Below are 24,643 nucleotides of genomic sequence, written 5' to 3'. Positions count from 1 at the left end.
CAGTCCTTTCAGATTTTCTACATAGATGATAATGTCATGTGTGAACAAAGACAGTTTAATTTCTTCCTTCCCAATCTATATACTTTTATTTCCTTTTCTTGTTTTATGCAGTAGATAGGACAACACTGGTATGGTGTTGAAAAGGAGTAATGAGAGGAGACATTCTTGCCTTTTTCTTGATCTATAGTTGGAAAATTTTTAGTCTCTAATCATTAAGTATGATGTTAGTTGTAGGACTTTTATAAATATTTTTGATCAAGTTAAGAAGTTTCTCCCTATTCCTAGGGTTTCTTTTAATTATGCCTGAACATAACGTTTTAAAGCAAAAGAGAGAATTAAAGGGAAAAAATTATGAAAATGTGTTTTTTCTGTGGTTATAAGAGACTGATATGAAATCATAAAAATTTTGAAGGCAATTGTTACAAGGGGGAAAGTTTTCATTATAAATTATGCAAATATATTGAAAACATAAATATTAAAAGATAGTACTTCAAAGCAATGGAGAAAAGAAAGATTGTTTATTTATTTAACATATAATATATTATTTGCCCCAGAGGTACAGGTCTGTGAATCATCAGTCTTACACAATTCACAGCGGTCACCATAGAACATACCTTCCCCAAAGTCCATCACCCAGCCACCCTATCCCTTCCTGCCACCAACCCTCAATTTGTTTCCTGAGATTAAGAGTCTCTTATGGTTTGTCTACCTCCCTGGTCCCATTTTGTTTCATTTCTTTCCTCCCTACCCTCCATGACCCTCCCCCCCCCAGCCCTCCCTCTCAAATTCCTCATATCAGAGAGATCATATTTCTCTGTTTGACTTATTTTGCTTAGCATAATACCCTCTAGTTCCATCTCCACCATTGCAAATGGCAAGATTTCAGTTTTTTGATGGCTGCATAGTATTCCATTGTATGTATATACCACATCTTCTTTATCCATTCATCTGTTGATGGACATCTAGGTTCTTTCCATAGTTTGACTATTGTGGACATTGCTGCTATAAACATTCAGGTATACATGGCCCTTCAGATCACTACATCACTATACCAGTTTGCATTCCCACCAACAGTGTAGGAGGGTTCCCCTTTCTCCACATCCTTGCCAACTTCTGTCATTTCCTGCCTTGATAATTTTAGCCATTGAGAAAAAGAAAGATTATTTAATATGTAGTTTCAAATAACTGGTCAACCATCTGTAAAAAAGATAAAATGTATAGAAACCTAAAACTTCAGACTAGGATAAATTTCAGGTAGAGTAAACATTTAAAACTAAAAAATAAACCATAAACATGTAAAAATAAGCCACAGGATTTTTTTTTTTTTTTTTTTTTTTTTTTTTTTTTTACAATCTTAGACTGGGAAAGTATGACAGAAAACAGAAACCATAAAATAAAAGGACTTTTAAAATGTCAACAATAAAGTTAAAAGACAAACAACAACTGGAGAAATATGTGCAACTAAAACCACAGATAGACTATTGCTCTACTGTATGAAAATCTCTTACAAATCAATAAATAAAGATCAATAACATATTAGACAAAACCCTAAGGCTGGTAATAGTTTCTAGGACAGAAATACAAATTGCCTTTTGTTAAAAAAGATTTTATTTATTTATTTGATAGAGAGAGCACAAACAGGGGAAGTGATAGGCAGAGGGAGAGGAAGAAGCAGGCTCCCCGCTGAGCAGGGAAACCTGGGCAGGGAGCCTGATGTGGGGCTCAATCCAAGGACCCTGGGATCACTACCTGAGCTGAAGGCAGACGTTTAACCAGCTGAGCCACCCAGGCACCCCTACAAACTGCCTTTAAATATATGAAAATATTCTCAATCTCACTCATAATAAGAGAAACACAAATTAAATCTATGTTGAGATATCATTATTCACCTATCGCATGAACAAATGTTAAAGATTGGTACCATACTATGTTAGCAAAGGTATGAAGAAATGTGCACTTTCTACACTACCAGGAAGACTTTAAGTTGGTACAATCTCTATGAGGGGAAATTTAACAATTTCTGTCAAAATTAAAATGCTCCTCTCCTTATATCCCACATTTCCCTTTCTGGGACATTATTCCTGGTATAAATTTGTGGACGTATCAGATAATATATTGGTTGCAGCATTGTGTGTAATGGCAAAATTCGGACAATAAATACCTATGGGGAACTGGTTAAATAAAAATTATTTGTTCATACAATAGAGTATACGAAATGCCACTGTGACAAAGAACGTAGTAGCTCTTTATGTACGAATATAGAATATCCTCAAGATACGAAGTGAAAATGGCAGGGTGCAGAATATGTGTGTCCTATGCTACCCTTCATGCAACAATTTCTACCAAAGAATATATGTGTGTACTTACATGTTTGACTATGTAAAATAACCCTGGAATGGTCTATAAGAAACTAGAACTTATTTTTCCCCAGGACAGGAACTGGTTAGCCATGGGTGGAAGGAAGTGAGAAATCTCCCTGTATATTCCTTGGTTTCTTTTGAATGTTAGACCATATGACTATATTCCTATTGAAAAATAAAGTAAACTGAAAAATATCTTTAGGAAACTACACGTATGTTTAAAACTTCAGTGACCTTAGGTAGAAGGCTGTTTGCTAGAGAATGGATTTCCACGAGGTGGGAGGGGTGAGAGAGCGTCTGCACAGGTTTCCCAGACTACAGTTTGAAAATCTTCTCGATAGAGAAAAGAAAACACAAACTTAGAGCAGCTCTCCTCAGATGATCAGTTTCCTCCCCTGCCTTGGCTATAAAAAGCTCTTCTCCTCCGCCAGGTTCTCAGAACCAATCACTTTGGCCGGTCTCTCAGCAGCCTGCTCTTGCTGGCATCTGACCTGAATGACCTGTACAAAGCCAACCAGGGCAAGAGTGTCTCTTCAGAGACATGTCTGAAATTTCTCTTCGAAAGGCCAGTACTTGCTATGCTGCTTCTATGGAATGTGCGTGTGTACTCACGTGCTCACTACTTAGCACGTCTTAACATCGAGAGATGTCTCCTTGCTATGAGGAGTTTTCTCAAGACCGGGTCGGTTAACAGCAAGCGCTCCTCCACATTTAACAAGTGCTCTGAAAACTTATTTTCTTCCAAGTTGTTAAATTCTGAAGATCTAGGTCAAGAAGAACCTTTTATTAGTAGGTGTTTTTTGCTGTTCTTGTTAGACAGACTCTCACTGTAGCCATCTTCATCCAGCATGGTTTTAGGGGAATATGCCTGGACTCTAGTCTCAGCTTTCCATGAACTAACTTTAGTTCAGATCTTGGTTCTAATCTCAGCTCTGCCCTGCTAGCTGTGTTAACCATAAACAAGTCAGCTAATATTTCCAGCATTCACCTTTAGGGGCTTTGAGTAGGTCTTCAGCTCTTTCCACATCTGAAACTCTATGACCTACAGGGAAATTCTCTCCTTTACCTCACCTCCAAAGGAAGTAAATAGACTTAGGCAAGTATCAGAAGGGCTCAAGTACCTAAGAATTTAGAATATGACAAAGAAGGTATTTCAAATCAGTAGGAAGAATATGAATTATTCCATCCAAATGTTACTGACAACTCATTAACAAGTTAGAAAAAATAATTTGGATCCCTACCTCAAAGTACACATCAAGTAAATTCCAGATGGCTTAAAAATGTAAATGTAAAAAACAAGGGAAGATAGAAAAAACACAGGTAAAAATGATAGTATTCTAGGATGAGAAATACCATTCTAAACATGATTCAAAGGTAAAAAGCCAAAGGAAATTATTGACACCTTGACCACTTAACGCAAAACAAAACTTCTGTATGTCTAAATTACACAGTCAAAGTTATGAAAAACTGAGAAAAGAATTCACAACATACATGACAGCAAAGGGTTGATATTCTTGAATTATGACAAACTCTTACAAACCAATGAAAAAAATAAAAAACCCATTAGAAAAAATACAGTTGAAACATGGCCAGGCAAGTTATGCAAAGAGGAGAAGTGCAAATACCAATAAACATGAAAAATATTTTACCTCACTCATAATAAATGAAATGCCAATTAAAATAAAAATGAAAATGCCTTTTAACCTATAAAACTGGAACATTTTAAAAAGAGTTGTAATAACTAGTGTTGATGAAGGCTTGAGCGAGTAGGTACATTTATACACTTTAAAGGGAATGTAAATTGGTTCAAACTTTCTGGAGGGCAATTTGGCAAACTGATGTAGCATTTTAAAATGTGCATACTGACATTTAAATGTTCACATTTAAGAACTTGTCCTAAGGAAATAACAGGATAAATGAACAAAAATGCTTGTACGAGAACATTCTTTTTTTTTTTTTTCTTTAATATTTATTTGTTTATTTTAGAGAGAGAGAGTGTCTGTGAGCAGGGAACGGGGCAGAGGGAGAGGGGAATCAGGCTCCCCGCTGAGCCGGGAACCCCACCAGGAGATTAGGACCTGAGTTGAAACCAAGAGTAGGGTGCTCAACCGACTGAGCCACCCACGCGTCCCTACAAGAACATTCTTTAGGGTGTCATGTACAATAACAAAAAATTGGCAGATGGAACCATTTGTCAATAGAAGAGAAAGCTGTGCAATATTTTAAAAATATAGACAGAAATGTTCTCAACATACTGAGTTAAGCTGAAGATTATACAATGAAATATATAGTATGATCATACATACATATATTTTTTGCATGTTTGTACTAAAAATAAAATCCAGAACACGAAATGTTAATGACTATCTCTGAATGTTTTGGATAATAGGTCATCTTTACTTTCTTATGTATGCTTACCTATGTATTCTGATTCTTCAGAAATAACAAGTATTTATTTATTCTTATCCTAAAGAGAAGCAATAAAGTTGTGACACTCTTTCCAAAACTCAAGTGTGCTCCTTAGAGATGAAAAGAAAACCATCAGAGATGAGTGATGCCTGTATTTCCATGACATAGCTTTTGTTACCATAGCAAAGTGCACAGAGCTGTGATGTCCAAGACTAAACAACTGGGTGTCTGTCAACTGTCTCAGCAAGATCTGCTTCCTCTATTGCAGACGGAAAGCTGAATTTTCCAGTGAACTTCACCAGGTGGGCTCCAGCAATAATATTTTGAACAAGATTTGTCATGGAAATGGTCTTTGGTTTCCATTTTCCATACAGAACAGACGTCTAAGACACAGCAACATACAGTTCCTTCTGTCTGTCTGTCCCACCCTCTTTCTCTGCCCCACACCCATTCTCATTCCCTCCACTTCTTCCTTGACCTTTCTTTCTCTCTTCTTCCTTCTTTTTCTCTTTTCTTCCTCTCCTGGCCTCCCCTCCTTGTTCTTTTCCAGCCATTGCCTCCCCAGACATTGCCAGAGAGTTTCCCAGACACCACGCCCTGGGCTAGATGCTGAACTCAACTTTGGAAGCCTCATGGGGGCAAGGGAGCCTGTGCTCCAGGTCCCTGCAGCGGATGGCAATACCAAAGATAAATGGCAATCGCAGGATTTTGTGATTTACTTTACCTACTGGTGAAAAACTGGGATGGATATCGTGGTTCTATTTTTTTTTTTAAAGATTTTATTTATTTATTTGTCAGAGAGAGAGAGTATAAGCAGAGGGAACAGCAGGCAGAGGGAGAAGCAGGCTCCCTGCTGAGCAAGGACCCCCCCCCACCCCCCGCCACATGGGACTCGATCCCAGCACCCTGGGATCATGACCTGAGCTGAAGGAAATTGCTTAACTGACTGAGCCTCCCAGGCATCCCACTGTGATTCAATTTTTAAATATAAAAAACAGTGAACAAGGTGTGCAAGACATTTCGAAACAGCACCTTTACAAGCCTGTTTCAAAACATTAAGTAAATGCGTAAGTCATTAAAGAGGCGAGATTAAATACCCGGTATTAAGTGATCACAAGTGAACCAATGAACAATATAACATTAAAAATAAGCAGTCATACAATGAAAATTTAAACCTGAGAAAATTACATTTGAAATATCCTGCCCCTCTAACTGGATTTTAAAAGAGAGTACAGTTTTAAAAGCAAAATGCTTCAGTGGTGTCATTGCTGAGTAGCCAGTGTACTTTTAGGCCAGATTTCCCAAGTGTTGGAAATAACTCTGTGATTCTAAGGACAGATTATAGATTACATTGCAATTATTTTCCTTTGACTCAAAGTATAGGTTTTCCTGCTTTATAATGGAGGATTTCTGGGACCTCTTAAGAGTTGTGTGTGTGTGTACAACTCTTATAGTATGTGTATATAAGGTGTGTGTGGCTCTATGTGTGAATATGTGTGTTGTGTGGGACATATGTGGGTGAGTGTATGTGTGTGTGCAAATTGTGTGTGGGGGTCCGTGTACATGCATGTGGTGTGTGTGGTACTTGCGTCTAGATGAGGTATATGGTATGCAGTGTGTGGGCAGCTGGGCTGGGGAGCTGGCAGAAACGAGCAAAATTCCCTCACTCTGCAGTTGGACCCGGAGTCTGGATTTTTCTCTACCTAATCTTGGTGGACTGTGGTCAGAAGGTCATGTTTGGTGCCTTGTTTATTCACGTAGGCACACACCACCACAAAACCACAGGTAGTTTGTGAGGCTGGAGGACTGATAGGAAGTGTCAACCCCAAGACACCCCTACAGCTCCCAGGTCAGGGGAGGGCCAGACACTTGCCTTACTAGGAAGAAACCTCAAAGAGACTCCAAGAAGCCCCAAGGTGGGCGGTGACAAGGAGCCAGGGCTGGAAGCCACCTCAGAGAGGGTCCTGCCCCGTGTTTGCCAACCTGAGGATTTCACATTTTAGCGGGTAGTAAAATCAGTGTAGTAGATTGCAAAGCTTCTTTTTTGAAAGGTAGAAGAGAAAAGTGGGCCTTGCATTAGTGAAGGTTAGTACAGATTCTTGGAACTTGTGTTTCAATTCTGTATGTGTATGCGTGTACATGTGTGTGCTGAGTTATGATGCAAGATGAATTTGATATCTTTAGTTGTGGTCACTTTATGTTTTTTATTTTAGAGCAAGAAAACAGAGAGTACAGGGAAAGAGATTTGCTAAGATCGCAGTTCCCTAGTGATGGGCGTTTTCCTGTTCTATCACATATCAGAGAGCCAATAGTGAGTCACTAGAAATGACCAGAATAATGACTCCTCTCTTCCTTGTGTGGAAAACAGCACTTTTCGTCTTTTTCGAAATATGACTGTTTCTCAAAATTTTCAAACTTCCTGGGATTTCCAAATAAGAGAATTGAACAAGTTGGCTGATGTTCGAAGTTCTCTTCAACTTTGAAAATTCTAGAGTTCTAGGATTTTAAGGAGGTCAGAGAGAGAGTATATAAGTGACTCAGTGGTGGTCTATGGGGGAAAACATTCTTATCTAGAAAGAGTGAATGTGGGTTCAAGTGTCACCTCTGTGCCTGTGGGACCTGTGGTAAGTCATTGGACATCCTCCCCACTATTAAAACAGTCTGTCTCATCGTGATGGTAGGAGTCCAATATGATCACTGTGCGAGATGCTTGGGAAAGCACAATAGTGAGGCAAGAGTTGCTATTAGTAATCTAATATCTGCTCTGGTCTTGACATCCTGTCTTGGAGCCAGTCTGAGGGGCCAGGTACACACACTGAAGGCCAACCTGGGCACCCTTCCCACACCTATGCAAGGGAACACAGCATACCTCTTATCCTAATAAGAATTATGTCATATAATCAATTATTACTTACTTAAAGGATTTTTTTTTTTTTTTTTTTTAGTTTAGGAACATACAATGATAGGGGTCTCATTAGAAATATTAAAATCAAAACGAAGTCTGGATTGAACCTTGAACCTTGCCTTGGAAGGGTTTGGGTTGGAATTTTACATTCAGTTATGGAATAGTTTGAGGACTATTTATCTTCTTAACCTAGAAGTTCCATGAGGGAAGGGGGATTTTCTGTGTTTAACCAGGGACAGTGTCTAGTGCAGGGGTACGTGCTTAAAATGGCATGCTACGTGAATGTCTTTGTGGGTCTGTAGACCACACTCAGAAAGTATGTGTTTCAGGCCCATGCACATGATTACATAATACGTGCCAAAGGAATAAGGCAGCTCTTGAGCAACTTAATGTTTTAAATGTGACCAAATAGGATTCTTCCAGAGAAAGTCAGCCTAAACCCCAAACCTCTTCATTTCCAGAAGACTCTATATTCTCAATAGGCCTATCTTGTGTTTTTTTTTCTGAATAACCAATTAGATGCTACAGTTTTCTTCCTGCTGCTTTTTTTTTTAAAGATTTATTTATTTATTTGACAGACAGAGATCACAAGTAGGCAGAGAGGCAAGCAGAGAGAGAGGAGGAAGCAGGCTCCCTGCTGAGCAGAGAGCCCGATGCGGGGCTCGATCCCAGGACCCTGGGATCATGACCTGAGCTGAAGGCAGAGGCTTTAACCCACTGAGCCACGTAGGCACCCCTTCCTGCTGCTTTTTGACCCCTCGGTAGCTGAGGAGGGAGGCAAGAAGAGAGGCCCTTTGTTTATTGTCTCCTTTTTATTTCCCATTCACTTGGTACAGTAAAGATTCAAAATCTGTTGGTATTGGTCTAATAGGTACTATCCTATGGTCTGGTTCCATCGTGCATCTAGGAAAAAGCATTTGGGTGCCTGCCTATGAAATATTTAACAAAGCATATTTGTGTAGCATTTCACAAAGCACCACTGCCTATGTTACCCGATTTAAACTCCACAGAGCTGTAATGAGCTGAAAGCATTTTCTAAGTTTTATACCCAGTGAACTCAGAGACATTAAGTTCCTTGCCCAAAGGAATGTAACAAGTATTCTGGAGAGCAGGACTCAAACTTGGCTCTCTGTTAATCTGTAATACCCCCTTTGCATTCATGTTTCATAGGATTCATAATACTTCATAATTGTTCCTTAGATTTTATGGCACTTCTTATTTTTCCAGTTATGCCACATTAATAAATATGATACTTACAATAACTTCCTGAGGTAGGTGGGGCAAAGATTCATCCCATTAGTAGAATGGCTTGGGGCAGATTTCACTTCCCTGCTCTCCACGGGACTCCCTGTTGTAGACAGGGCTCCCCAAAGACGACCACATCTTAATCTTCAAACCTGTCAGTATGTTATCTCAGGTGCCAAAAGGGACTTAGCAGATGTGATTAAGTCAAGAATCTTGAGAAGGGGAGATTATCTTGAATTATCTGGGTGGGCCCAGTGTAAACACAAGGGTCCTTATAAGAGAGGGGCTGGAGCGTAGGAGAACGCGATGTGATGTGGAAGCAGGAGTCGGAGAGAGGGAGATTTGAAGATACACCATCATAAGCTGTGAAGGTAGAGGAGCCACAAGCAAGAAATCAAGAAATGCAGGCTTCTAGAAGAAAGATAATTCCAGAAGAAACAGATAACTGCTGTCAGAAGGAACACGGCCTTGCCAACACCTTGATTTGGGGATATCTGACCTCAAGAACTGTAATAAATGTGTGTCATTTTTAAGCAACTAAGTTGTGGCAGCTTGTTACAGTAGCAATAGAAAATGAATGCACTGCTCTAAATAATGATTGACTTTAGTAGGTTAAGGAGAATTTCAGACCATTTCTAGTATATTCCAGACTCCAGGCTCAGAGGGAAGAAATAGGCCTTAGGATGTAGAGGAAGGTCAGTATGTCACAAACTGCTGCTGTCTCAGGAGGGGATGTGAAGTCCTACAGTTCTTGTCTCCAAAGTCTTCCATTGGCCTCCCACTGCCTGACCCAGCCCACCTCTCTCACCTGTCTTAGCCTATCTCTCCCTCACTCACTGTGCTCCAGAGATATTCTTCCTGTTCCTAGAAGCCTCCGCAGATCCTATCTCTTCTGCCTGAAATACTTTCATGGCAAAGGTCCACATTGTACCTTCTCATCGTCTCTTTAGACAGGGTGTACTTGACCATCTCTCCAAATTGGGCCCCAAATCATTCTCAACTCCCTCAATTAATTTTGTCTACTTTATATCTTTCTTTATCACTTCCTAAGACTATCTTCTTCATTGTCCCCTCCTATTTTCTGGGGTCCCTCACTGAAATGTCCACTCCATGAAAACTATTTGGCTCACAGCTCTATCCCAAGTGCCTGAATATATTAGCTTCTCAATAAATGTCTGTTGCCTGAATGAAGAGACCAGAGGCAGCCTTAGATCAGGAGCACCTGGCTTCCCTCAGCTTCTCTTCCAGCCCTCGAGGAGTTTCTGCTTAAAGCATGAACATTACAAACCCTCAAGTTTTTTTCTCTCCAGGGGTTCCTGGCTACTTTGAGACACACACCTCAGTTCCAATAGAGAAAGAGAAAAGCAGCCCCTGAGATCTAGGACCTGGCCTGGCACTCACAGCTGGCCCTCGGCATTCTCCTGTTTAACAGAAATATTTCCATAGAACACCAACATCAGACAAGGTTGTTCTGTGACCTTGATGGAACAAAGCAAAAACAAGATTACTCCATAATCATGCCTGGACTCAGACAAAAATAAGAACACTGTCTAAACCACAGAAATGACCAAAGATGCCCTTTTCTTGGCTTATATGAGTGACTGATACTTCTTTACTAAGTACAGCTTTAGCCTTGTGTCACTCCTCTTAGCCTTTTCCATGAAAATAAGATACCCAAGTATAGAATCACCCCTGCTTCTGCTAATATCTAATCCAGAGCAAAGTCCCACCTCATTGAGCCCTCGAGAAGCCCCTGAGCCAAGCCTCACTCCTGTAAGTTCTCTGACCGAGATGCCCCCTGGCTCCCCATGGTGTTGTGTGAACCTTCACCACAACCACTCCGGGACCCCAGCACTGTTCAACTGCAGATGAACCTGGTGATCTCTGGCGGGAGGGCATGGACACTCTGGACTGGAAGTCAGGTCCAGCTGCCTTGCCATCTTGGAGGAAGAAATGCTAGTTGGGCCAGCTAGTCAGCTAGAAAAGCCTGAACTACTTTGCCAGTGAATCAGTAAGACTGGCTGCCCATTGGGTGTGTATCGCCTGGCTTGCTCAAGAGCGGGGAGGTAAGGTTCCAGGCGGAGCAGTTTCCTGAACTGCACATGGCATGTGGGGGCCCAGAAGGTGCAGCTGTGACCTGCCTGGCTTTCTGTAGGTGTGGGGGGCTGGCAGGGGGGTGGGGGGGTGGGATCTGCCCCAGACACAGCTGCTCCCTGTTGCCCATCTTGTCAAGTGAATCTCCCCAACACAGGTTCAAAAGCCAGTCATACCTCCACTCTTTTCCCTGCCCCATTCTCCTTCCCGAACCAATTCCCTTGTGGATCTTCTTAATATCTTACCCCTCCCCCCCCCGAAGCCCCCCCATTCTCCCCCCACCCCCGCCACAGCTGAGTCGGAGCAACTATGGCGGCCACCAACCCAGCCTTTGCCACAGGTATGCGCATCTGTGCCGCTGGGCTCTAACCTCTGGGCCTCCTTCCCTCTTCTAAAGCCCTGCTGGATGATTAACTCCCATCCTCCCCACAGTCTTGCGGCTTGAGCCCTGTGGGCTGCTCACGCTGATAACGCAGCGGCTCTCCACGTGTACCGAGCAAGCTCAGGTTACAGTAGCTGTCATCAGTTTGACCTACGGGTTTGGGATAATCTTGTGGACAGTACGTTTGTTTGATTTCGATGCGGCGGTGGGAGTGAGTTTTGGATTGATCATTGCCCCATGGAGAGCCTAAGGCCCCAGTGCCAAGGCCACACCTGTGACCTTCCTTTTTGGGCCACTCTCTCCCCACTGCCTGAGTCCAGAATGGTGACTGCCGGGCACCCGGCAAGCTCTCAGGGCTCTAGCAGAAGGTCAGGCAAGGACTGATCCTCCATTCCACCCCCAGGCCAGCATCTGTGCTGACAGGAAGGGGGCAGAGGGACCTGTTCTCAGGGATCCGGGAAGCTTCTAGGCTCTCCTGACCCGGCCTGCCCAAGTTGTTTGTTCCTAGCTCTGAGCTTCAGGGCCTTCTGGTCACAAAACATTAACCCTAGAGTATTGTTTTTCTAAAACTGGACATTTGCCAGCCCAAGAACCCCAGGGACCAGCTTACTTCTGTTATGGGTAAGAGTTAATCTCTGATGTCCTTCTCATCAACCATCTCTTCTAAACACCTGATGACACTTTATACAGCAAGGTCAAAGATATATCCAGACACACTTTTTTATAAGGGGAGCATTAGGATAAAGGATACTCTCCTGCCTTAAGTAGAACCAGATTAATGTTAAATACAAGAAAGGGAGAAATGTCCAAAATATAATGCTACCTGAAAAAAAGCAAAGATTGCAAAATAGCATATATACCATGAGCTCATTTTTACAACCCTATATTTTTAATGCTTTTATGTGTAGAAAAAGAGTTGAAGGGATATTTACCAATCTGTTATAGAAGGAGAATTATGAGAGGACCTTCCATTTTTTATAAAGTCATGTCTGTTATTTTTGCAATCTGTAAATAGTTTTGTTTTTTTCTTTAAAGATTTTATTTATTATAAGTAGGCAGAGAGTCAGGCAGAGAGAGAGAGAGAGGAGAAAGCAGGCTCCCTGCCAAGCAGAGAGCCTGATGCGGGACTGGATCCCAGGACCCTGAGATCATGACCTGAGCCGAAGGCAGAGGCTTAACCCACTGAGCCACTCAGGTGCCCCATAACTAGTTTTTGAAAAGCAGACTTGAGATAGCAACTCTTTCTCTCAGCCATTTATTTTTTGCTTTATCAGTAAAAGAATTTTACTTAATTCAAGGAGTTTTTATGTCTATCTTTGGTTAAATTTTTATTATCTGTCATTTCTAATTTATTCTTTCCTTTAAGAAAAAAATCTCAAAGCACAATATTCTCACAAGCTTCACACTGATACCAGCCTAGGGAAATGCAAGAAGCAGGGATCATTCCAGAGATCCTCAGAAAAATCGTTCCTTGGGGAAGTGGTTGAGGGGCAGTTATTCATTCATTTATTCAACAGACTTTAAGGAAGGAGTCCTGCTGAGTGTCAGGCTGTGTGCTTGCCGCCAGGGCCAAACAGTTGACAAAAAGAGATTAGAAGTTCAAGGAGACTCTTGGGCTCTTGGGCTCTGCTCAGACAGCAGGCTCATCCCCAACAGCACAGAGCCATGGGCAAGCATGGGGGGTCGAGAGTCAGGCTGTCTGAATTTCTACCCCAATGCCACCACCAAATAGCCTCAGGGGCATTTGCCAGTTAGGGTCTGGGTCAGATGCTAATAACAACAACCAGAAATAACATAGGCTTAAACAAGATAGAAGTTTATTTTTTCTTCATTTAAACAGACATGTTTGGAGGGAGGCAGTGTGAGGCTGGGACAGCAAGTCACCATCACCAAGGACTCAGGCTCCTTCTGTCCTTCTGCCCTGCCATCTTCAGCTTGTGGCCTCCTTTCTCAAGGTCACAGGTTAGTGTTGGAGCCTTAGCCATCAAATCCTTCCTCCAGGCAGGCAGCCGAAAGCAGGGGAAGAGGGTAAGAAAAAAAGCCCATGCTTTTTTTAAGATGCTTTTTGGAAATGTAACCCAGGGACCACTACTTGTGTATTGCAGGAATAGCTGCCTACGAGGGACTCTGGAAAATGTAGAAAATTGTCGACTTTAAGCTGTCCCCATTGCCTGCTTAAGTGGACTCCAGCTTTTCTTCACAAGTAAGAAAGGGACTTTACGTCCTACCTGGGTACCTAGCTGTCTCTGCCCCAGGGTCCTATCATCGCCTGTTTCCCTAATACTAGAGGATTCGGTAAGATGATACTTGCAAAGCCTTCAAATGTCACTACTCCTTTGAAGCTGTTCTCAGTAAAGTTGGTCACTTACTTACTTGTGGATCCAAAAGCACATGCTTCACGCCCAAATCCTAACACTGGCTGGGGTTTATTATAATTTCACATGACTCTCTCTACTGCTGGACTTTGAGGCCAAGGGTGAGGCCTTCCTTATTCACCTTTGTACCTGGAGTGCCAGCACACTGTAGATCCTCAATCAATCTTTATGGACTAAATCAAAGAATTACCCTCTATTTCATTTTGATGGAACTTCTGGAACCAAGTTTATTTCTAAACCCAAATACCCTCCGGGCCCTAAACCATCATCTTTGAAAAGTCACTTTTAGGTCTTGGTCTTAGGCCTGAGACAGACTGGGCAGAACCATGTCACTGGCCTCTAATAGCTGCTTTGTCCCTTACCTGCCATGTGACCTCAGGAAAATTCCTTAACCTCTCTGAGCTCTAGTTTTCACTGGAAAGTGGGGTAATATTAATGATGCATTGTACGGGGCACATAGATTAAATGATGGTGTTCAGCATGGATCTGGCATGGACCAGCACTCATCAGTAGACACAAGCATCTTTGGTCTTCTTTTGTTATTTTCCCCAGTGTTCTAGTAGAGCTAGCCCAGGCAAGTTCAAAATAGCCAACACTTTTTGAATGTTTACTGTATGCCAGGTGTTACCTTGAGGTAGGTATTATCATATCACCCCATTCTACAGATAAGAATACTGAGGTTCAGGGAGTCGGAGCAGTCTGGCCCCAGCGCTCATGCTTCTCTTCACGGCACCCCACCGCCTTTTGTGGCAGATTTGGCAACATTTAGCAGCAGCTTATCCCCAACAACTTTTCCAGGGTCTAGCCACTGACCATTTCTCTGGGTGCTCCAGAGCCCACTTCACTCTGGGGGTAGACAAGGAAGATTCTGGGTCAGTTTCCTCCCAGGGATGATTTTCTCAGCTTAAAAGTCCCCTCAGAACCAGCAGCTCTTCCTACTCCTCAGAGAACATCATGAAAAGTTCAGTTTAAGAGCCTGAGAACAGCTGTGACCTCAGAGCTGTTGTCGCTGTAAGAGTCACCCCTACCTCATGAAAATCCAGCCTGTGAAAAATTCAGACTTATAAAAAAAGAACAATGTGTGTGCGTGGGAAGGATAATGTACATTATCTAAGGATAATTTACTTTATAAAGTATGGCACCTAAGCCTTCCTTTATTTGGCAATATTTCCCTGTGTACTTACAGTGATTATTTTTTTTTAAAAATTCCATTTATGGGGAAGTTCACAAGGACACAGCTATTAAGCCAAGTGAGATACACCCATATAATTCTGTGATCTTGATATTGCCAGGAAATTGCTGCAAACACTGCCCTATGTTACCCTTTCCCTTGTATTCTTCTCTTCCAAATTTTCCTCTGAGCAGGTACTTTTGAACCCAATTATAAGAAGAACATCATTGAAAATCTTTCAATTATCACAGTAGAGAGAAGTTAATTTTGGCTGTGCCGGGAGCTCCCTTCATCCACTACTATCATTTTTCGTCACTGGAAAATTACAAAGTTTCTTTTCCTACTGTTTTAAAACTTGCCAGAGCCTTTTGGGAATCAACCTAAAGGATCTGGCCCCCAGACAGTAGCAGAAGGGTGGGGGCAGATCGCTCGTGACGTCATGGAACTTGGAGGCTAGTGAAGGAAGAGATGGTTCCAGGAGGTGGCCTCCTGAAGCTGGCCTTGGTTCCTGGGCACGCTGTGCCACACGCTGCCTCCAGTGTGCCTTTCTGACCAGACTGCCTGTCATGGGAAGAGATTACTGGCCAGAGAGGGCAGAAAGCAGTGGGGAATAGGAGGAGGACTGGGGATGAGAATCCATAAAACCTTGGAGAGAGAAATGAAGTGTATGTTTTCATTACATTTTCAGAAAGTTTAAACCCTACTTGAATATGAAACAGAAGTTATGGGTTGCCAGGAACTAGAAGCTACTCAAACACCACCAGCCTCAGCCGAAAAAGAATGAGGCAACCACACATTAGATAATTTTTGTGATTGGCGTTCTAGAGGAAACTGGAGCCAGCTGCAAGTTTACATTTCAGGAAAAACCTGGCCTGGTGAAGCCTCTTCTGACTCATGCTTAGGGGCTAGAGCTCATGTCTATTGCTGGAAAATGTTCACATTTCCTTGTAAAGCAACAAAATGCAGAGATGGGACTCAAGCCTTCTTAGAAATCCCCTACAAGCTCTTCTCTGAATTCCTGCACTGGCTTCTTTTATTTTTATTTATTTATTTTTTAAAGATTTTATTTATTTATTTGACAGAGAGCAAGAGCACGCATAAGCAGAGGGAGAAGCAGACTTTCCCATGAGTAAGGAGCCCAGTGCTGTGGGGCTCTTTTCCAGGACCCTGAGATCAGGACCTGAGCTGAAGATAGACACTCAACCAACCGAGCCACCCAGGTCCCTCCCCCAACCCACTTCTTTTAATGGGGCTTGTCAGAGTGAGGCCTACAGGGGTATAGGACACAGATTTAAGGAGGCCCTCCCTCTCAGTGCTCTGTGAGTACACCGTTGGTCCCAACAGGGAGGGCCTCCTTAAATCTGGCTCCCTAGAGCCTTGCTTTGCACACTCTCTTTCAAAGTCCCCACTAGGCAGCCCCCATTCTAAGTCCCCTTGGTTTGGAATAGGGTGTGAGATATCTAAGAGCTCCTCAGAAGATTCAAATGTGCAACCAGGATGGAGAGACACTGCCTTAAGTGAACAAAAGTTGGTGGTAAATTGAATCCAACTAAAAGCCATGAATCAACCTTAACTTCCTCTCTTCCCAGCATGTTAAGTGGGGAAAGAGTCTTGCCAAATTCATTTTGGTTCAGTCTGTTCACTATATTATAGGTCACAAAAGCTCCTCTATCCAGTCACCAGATAAATTACAGGTCATCCAGCTGAATTTGAATTTCCGATAAACAACACGTGATTCCAACCCAACGAGGTCTGATGTGTCTGTTTGCTAGATCTGGTGATCCTCATTTTGAATGACATGTCAAAGTATGTGGACTTGATTGTGGGCAGCATTTCCTAGTTTATATTACAGAACAAAGTTGTAGTGGGTATAATGGGTATCATGCTAAGAAAAAAATTCCGTAGTCAACTAAATTTGTCAAACAGTGGGTTAAACCAAGTTAGCCAGGGTTTTTTTGACCACAAAACTTCTTGGAGCTTTTAATGTGTAACTGTACACTGTGTTCCTTCAAGTTGGTGAACTAGGGAGTTCTTACGTACCTGGGGGACATCTTAAATAACAGATATTCGGAAAAACTTAAATGTGGAAAATACTACAGTGAGAGGTAGGGTGCTGCTGAAGGGTTTTAAGCAGGCAAGTGACAGAGATCAGTGATTGAGACAGATAATTCCACTTGGAGAACTATTGATTTTTGAGAGGGACAAGACTGAAAGCAAAGGACTGAGACAGAAGGCATTATTAGTTTGTTAGTGCTGATATAACCAAATACCACAGACTGAACGGTTTAAATGACAGAAATTTATCTTCTCACATTTCTGGAGGCTAGAAGTCTAAGGTCAAGATGTCAGCAGGGTTGGTTTCTTCTGAAGAATCTCTTTTCAGCTTGGAGATGGCCATGTTCTCCCTCTGTCTTCATGCGGTCTTCCCTCTGCATGTTTGTGTTCCGGTCTCCTCTTCTTGAAAGGACACTAGTTATGTTGGATGAGCTAACACTCATAGGACCTCTTTTTACTTCAGTTACCTCTTCGAAGTTTCTATCTCCAAATACACATTTCTGCAGTATTTTGGACTAAGCCTTCAACATAGGAATTTGGGTAGGGGGATACAATTCAGCCCATGACAGAAGTTATTACAGTAATCCTACTGGATGACAATGCAGTCAGTATTAATCAAGTTGGTGGTTTGGGAATGCAGACAAGGGATTGGATCCTTGGATCCTTGGATAGAAATATTAGAGGCAGGACTGAAGGGACAGATGTGGTGAATGAGCAAAAGTAAAGCATAGTGTCTAGCAGAGAATAGCACTCAAATGTCTTTTTTCCCATCTTTACTTTTCCCTGAGTCTGGAATAGAATCTTTCATGTAACAAAAATCTACACTCATGCAGTGTTTGGTGTTGGACTGAATTCATGTCAAAGATAGAAGCATGAACAACACAGTTATTAAATATTTCCTCCTTATTTCAAAAAATGACTACTAGTTTTTGTATTGGGGTGATTGACTAATCTCTGCATCATCTCTCCCCACCCTTGGAAAAAAATATTGAGCATTATGGGAATGCCTGGCTTACCTGTGCCAGATTCATTCTGGATCCACTGAATGGAGTTCTCGTGGTTTCCAAGGAGAACAAAAACTTAGTGAGGATAAATGTCTTGGATAGACCAGGCTCCCCTGGAGGCTGAGGTCCTTAGGCCTCTTAAGACACATTGAAGGGGCACCTGGGTGGCTCAGTGGATTAAGCCGCTGCCTTTGGCTCAGGTCATGATCTCAGGGTCCTGGGATCGAGCCCCACATCAGGCTCAGCAGGGACGCTGCTTCCCCGACCCCCACCTCTCTCTGCCTGCCTCTCTGCCTACTTGTGAGCTCTCTCTCTCTCTCTGTCAAATAAATAAATAAAATCTTTATTAGGAAAAAAAAAGACACATTGAAGACCAGCCCTAATCTCTGTCTTCAACCTAAGAGTTAGCCAGAGTAGACAATAACTTCAGAGAATTGAAGACCTGGTCAATTTTGATCATATGAAAACAATTACTGAGTGGTTTATACAGATGAACAAGTAGCCAAAAGATATTTTGGGGAGTGACCTTCAGTTCTGAAGGATCTATAGAACTCCACAAAAAAGAAACTCGAGATTGCTGGAGTTAGGAACTCCAGATCCACAGGTCAAGGCAACCTCTGAGTACCAGCTTCTAAGCTCTCCTGGCCTTATTTGGCCTGGGTACCAAGAACATCAACAACTGGATGGCTGTAGTATGAAGGGGTGTCTTGGTAACACCCTGAAATTCTGCCAGACCTACCACAGGCTAGGACCCATCTTTGCTGAGGTGTACAGAATTCTTGTTGATACAAGTGCTCTTTAAATTAAAAGCAATAAATTCCTTTTGATTTAACTTTTTAAAAAGTCAGTTGAGGGAACTTGGATTCTTTTCCCTTTGTCTCCTGAGGACTGATGCATTTCTCAGCCTTTGGGCCTTTCGACCTATTAAATAAAAATGCCAGCCAATGTGCAGCCACTGCCTGTAGTCCTCATCTCTTCTGAGTCTTTAATCTTTCCATGGCTTCTTCCTTTCAGCCTGCACTTTAAGTTTACCTCATTCCAAAGATTTTCCCTTGACCAAGATGACCAGTCATCTTGTAGCATTAATATTCTGCCTTGTTGTTGAGCTGGAGTCTTGCCCTGCGCTCCTTATTCAAGTAATAGCTACTTGAAAGGCAGGAAGGAGTTCCTCCCTGACTCTCCCTTGGCTTCCAGCATGCACCTTGATCATGGCAAATACTTAGCCTGTTGTCCTGAATCTGATGTAAAGCTTCTACTACTACCTCCTCTCCTTTCAACACTCAATAATTCCTAGTAGGCTCCACGGTTAATATCTTTTCTCCTTAATTTAAATTCATCCCACAACAATTTCAGTCCATTTCATGCTCCATTTGTAGTACTTTGTTTGCAAAAATGGTCAAAATCATCCCCTTCCATGTATTCATGACCCTTTTGCAATGTAACTTTCCATTTCCTCCCATCAAGGGATAGAATCTATTTTTCTACCCTCTGACCTGCTTTGACCAATAAATCAGAGCAGAAGTGATGCTGTGCCTAGCCTTCGAGAGACTTGGTGAGTTTCTGTTCTCTTTCTTAGAATTCTGTCCAGCTACCATGTGAACAAGCTTAAGCTACGTGAATGACCACACAGCCAAGTCAACTTTGTCGCATCTGTTGGCTTTAGCTGACAGCAAGTTAACTTGCAGAAGCAGAGCTCCTTAGCTGACCTATAGCTGACCATGGGTACATGGAAGAACCCAGCAAAGACCAGAAGGATATAGAGTGGATCCCCCCAAACTGCTGATTTCCAGAATCATGAGTTATAAATGGTTGCTGTTGTGAACCACTAAGCTTTGGGGTTGTTTGTTCCACAGCAATACTTAACTACAGCATCCAAAATGTTCTTCTGAACATTTGAAGAGTGTAATGAACTTCCAGCCAATCAATATGGCTCCACAAGTTTATGCTTTTATACAATTTTAGTGCTCTAAACTCATAGTAATAAGAGGTAAAATAGGAAATAAAAACTGGATAGCTGGCTCAGGGGCAAACATCTCAACAAACTAGAAATTTACAGTGCTCCAGGAATGAAAGCAAGGAAAGGTCACTGGGAATTTGGTCTCTACAAAGTAAAGGGAATTCCACTTGAGGCAGAGGATGAAAGCATGTTTACTGTTGAAGCCAAGGGTTGGTGGGAGGTAGGTAGTGCCCCCAATGTCAGCGGCTCATGAAAGGAGGCTTAAAAATAATTGCCAAGTATTACCATCCAATTAGGCATTCTCCCCTTACCTCTCCCACCTACTTTGCTAAAACCAGTGGTCAGTTTTCACTCATCATTTTACCAAGCAGAGTTGATCCTCTCAAACTTTCTTCTTTGCTGTGGAAGGATACGACACTTCCCTGGTTTCCCTTCTACCTCACTGGCCACTTTTCTCAGTTGTGTTTTTTCTTTTTTTCTGTTTCACTTTCAATGGTTCTCCCTCATCTTCTCAAACTCTTGATGTTGGAGAATGCTTAGAATCCGTCATTGGTCTTGTTGTCTATCCATCTTCACTCCTTTGGTGACCTTACACATGTTCCTGGTTTTTAAATATCACCTAGATCCTGGCTACTTCCAATTTAAATTTCCAGCTCAGATCTCTCTTTAAACTCCAGGCCATATATCCAGCAGCCTACTTAATATATCTATTGGGATGTCTAGCAGAAATCTCAAATTCAAATTAACTCCTAATTTTCCCCTGCCCTACCTGCTCTACCCTCAGTCCACTCCATCTCAGGTAATGGCGACTCTGTCCTTCCATTTCTGAGACCCCATACCTTGATATAACCATTCTTTCATTATCTTTCAACAACAGGAAATAATGTTAATTCTATCTTCAACGTTTGTCTAGAATCTGATCATTTCTTATTCAGGATCATGGCTTTTAGCAAACAGTAAGCCTGGGGAAGTGAGAGGACACAGTCTCATGAATGGAAAATGAGTAAAGTTATTTACGGGTTCAGTGTCTAGATCTATAGTATCCCCAATCTCACCAGAAGACAGAAGCCCCACCACCACCCCAGCTTCTGAGTCCAGGTGAGGCAACTGTGAAACTAGTATTTGGGGCAAGTGGGACAAGAAAAAAGTAAAAATCTTCCCAAATAAGATTTGGAGAGCCTGCAGATCAAAATTCTAAATCCTACTCGAAAGGATTTAGATGTTAATAAAAGTAAGATGTTAATAAAGTAAGTCAACATATTATTTGTCCTAAATAAAATTATTCTATAGAATAGCCTGAAAAATATTTTTTAAATGAGTATGTTTTAGTGTCTCCAAAGAAATAAAGGACTAGCTTCTGTTTTGTTTTTTTTTTAAAAGGGCATGAAACAAACTGAGGGTTTTGGAGGGGAGGGGTGGGAGGGTGGGTGAGGCTGGTGGTGGGTATTAAGGAGAGCACGTATTGCATGGAGCACTGGGTGTGATGTATAAACATTGAATCTCGGAACACTGAAAAAATAAAAAGTTTTTTAAAAAAGAGCATGATATGAAACACAAATAAGCATAAATAAAATAAGTGATGTAAATATGAAAAATAAGTTATTAGAAATCTTTGATTTAAAAACGATAGTAATTTGAATTTAAAATTCAATCAATAAGATAAGCTCTAGACTGAACAAAAAGACATAGTGAATTAAAGAATTGCAAAATAGCACTGAGGAATTTACCCCTACACAGCCAAAGACACAGAGAGAGCAAAGATATGAAAAAGGACAAGGACCATAGTTTAAATAGCTACCACACATGGCAAATAGGAGTTCTGAAGAAGGAAATGAAGCAAGCAGTCTTCGAAGAGGTAAATAGGAGAGACCTTTCCATGACTGAAAGAAGAGAAGAGCCCTCAAACTCCATGTCTTAAGATGACTAAAGGAAATTCATGCTTGTCAGACGTGCTGAAGCAAAACTTCAGGGTGCTAACATTAAAGAGAAGAGCTCAGAAATTTCCAGAGGGGAAATATTATATTATCTACAAAGGAGTGACAACTGCATAACAGAGTTCTTATCAACAATAACAGAGTAAAAAACTCCACTACAAGAACTATTAAAGGATGTTACTCACTCAGAAGAAGATGGAGTCCAAGGCATAAAATGCAAGAAATAATGATAAAACAGCAATTGATTGCATTTATCAGTAAGTTCAGTTAATTATTGACCATGAGGGCATACATATTAACATATTTTTGGATTTAAAGAAGAAAGGGTACAATTCAAGTCAACACAGCAATAATAAGATAGGGGGAAAGGAATACCATGTTTAATCTCTATTAGGCCTATGTAATAGTAAAGAGAAGGATAGAAATTCTGAATAACTTTGGCTTTTGTTTAAAAAGTTTATGGCTAAATATGTGTGCCTAAAAAATTAAAGGGAACCACTGTAATCAATAAATACATTTATACCTATTCAAGCACTCTAAGTATATGGACATTTTATTAATACAGAAGGCAGAAAAGGAGAAATTTACAAAGCAAAAAAAAATTATAGTAAGGAGGAAACCCAAAATAAGAAGACAGAAACTCAAATACATCACACTAGAAACAAAGGGATTACTTTTATCTACTGAAATGGTTATCAGAGTAGATTTTTTTAAAAAAATCCAGCTATAAACAGACACATGAAAAAGTGTTCATCATCATTAGCCATCAGGGGAATTCAGATCAAAACCACATTGAGATACCACTTTACACCAGTTAGAATGGCAAAAACAGACAAAGCAAGACACAACAAATATTGGAGAAGTTGTGGAGAAAGTGGAACCCTCTTACAGTGTTGGTGGAAATGCAAATTGGTGCAGCCACTTTGGAAAACAGTGTGGAGATTCTTCAAAAAGTTAAAAATAGAGCTACACTTTGTCCCAGCAATTGCATTACTGGGTACTTACCCCAAAGATACAGATGTAGTGAAAAGAAGGGCCATGTGCACCCCAATGTTCATAGCAGCAATGTCCACAATAGCCAAACTGGAAAGAGCTGAGAAGCCTTTCAACAGACGAATGGGTAAAGAAGATATGATCCATAAATACAATGGAATATTACTCAGCCATCAGAAAGGATGAATACCCAATTTTTACATCGGCATGGATGGGACTGGAGGAGATTATGCTGAGTGATGTAAGTCAAGTAGAGAAAGTCAGTTATCATATGGTTTCACTTATTTGTGGAACATAAGGAATAGCATGGAGGACATTAGGAGAGGGAAGGGAAAAATGAAGGCGGGAGGGGAATCGGGTGGCAGAAGAACCATGAAAGACTATGGATGCCAGGGCGCGCCTGGGTGGCTCAGTGGGTTAAGCCGCTGCCTTCAGCTCAGGTCATGATCTTGGGGTCCTGGGATCGAGTCCCACATCGGGCTCTCTGCTCAGCGGAGAGCCTGCTTCCCTTCCTCTCTCTCTTCCTGCCTCTCTTGTGATTTCTCCCTGTCAAATAAATAAATCTTTAAAAAAAAAAAAAAAGACTATGGATGCCAGGAAACAAATGGAGGGTTTAGAGGGGAGGGAGGTGGAGAGATGGGTGAGCCTGGTGATGGGTATTAAAGAGGGCATGGCTTGCAGGGAGGACTGGGTGTTATACACAGACAATGAATCATGGAATCCTACATCAGAAACTAATGATGTACTGTATGGTGACTAACATAACACAATCAATCAATAAATCAATCAATAAATAAATATCCAGTTATATGGCTCTTGTAGGAGACATAATTAAAACCAAACCAAAAGAGAAACTTTGAATATAATGGAATAAAAAAGCTGTACCATGAAATAACAACAAAAAGAAACCGATACAGCAATAGTTGTATCACACTAAATAGAATTTTGGGCAAAAAGCACTACATAATATTAGAGGAAATAATCCACCAACATGTAGCATTCATGACCCTGTACCCGTCTAACAGCATAACTCTGAAAACAACAAAAGCACGGCTGAGAGAAATGTAAGGAGAAACCAACAAATCTATCATCATCGTGTAGATTCCTGAGATCAAAGAAAATGAAAATATATCAGGAATGTAAAAGATTTGAACAACAGGTTTACTAGCTACGTAGGAAAAAGTCCTTATGCTCAACGTTAGACCTAAATGCGTATTTATTTAATCTCAACTCTTTTGAAATCACAAAGGACACCTCCACAAATATGAAAAGATTATAGAGACCATATTCTCTGATTATAGTGTAATGAAATTTGAAGTCAATAATGAAAAGTAGTAAAAAGCAGTCACTACAACATATGTTTGGAAACCAGTAATCTACTAATTAAATGGGTTAAAAAGGAATTTACAATGGAAATGATAAAATATTTAGAAGTAAATGACAATGAAAGTACCTCAGATCCCAACCTGTGGGAGCTTGTCCAAAAAAAAAAAAAAATACTGTTAGGGATATTTTGGGAATAACTGGCAAAATTTGAATAAGGTCTATATATGAGATAATAGTATTAAATTTTCTGACTTTGATAGTTATACTGTGTTGTAAGCATCTTTGTGCTTAAGAAAAAAATTTGAATAAGGTCTATATATGAGATAATAGTATTAAATTTTCTGACTTTGATAGTTATACTGTGTTGTAAGCATCTTTGTGCTTAAGAAATAGTCACTGAAATATTTAGGGATAAAGGCATAGAAACAGATGG

Source organism: Meles meles, chromosome 6 (assembly GCF_922984935.1).
Source record: "Meles meles chromosome 6, mMelMel3.1 paternal haplotype, whole genome shotgun sequence".
In the NCBI taxonomy this organism is placed as follows: Eukaryota; Metazoa; Chordata; class Mammalia; order Carnivora; family Mustelidae; genus Meles; species Meles meles.
Note: the sequence above shows the minus strand (reverse complement) of the source record.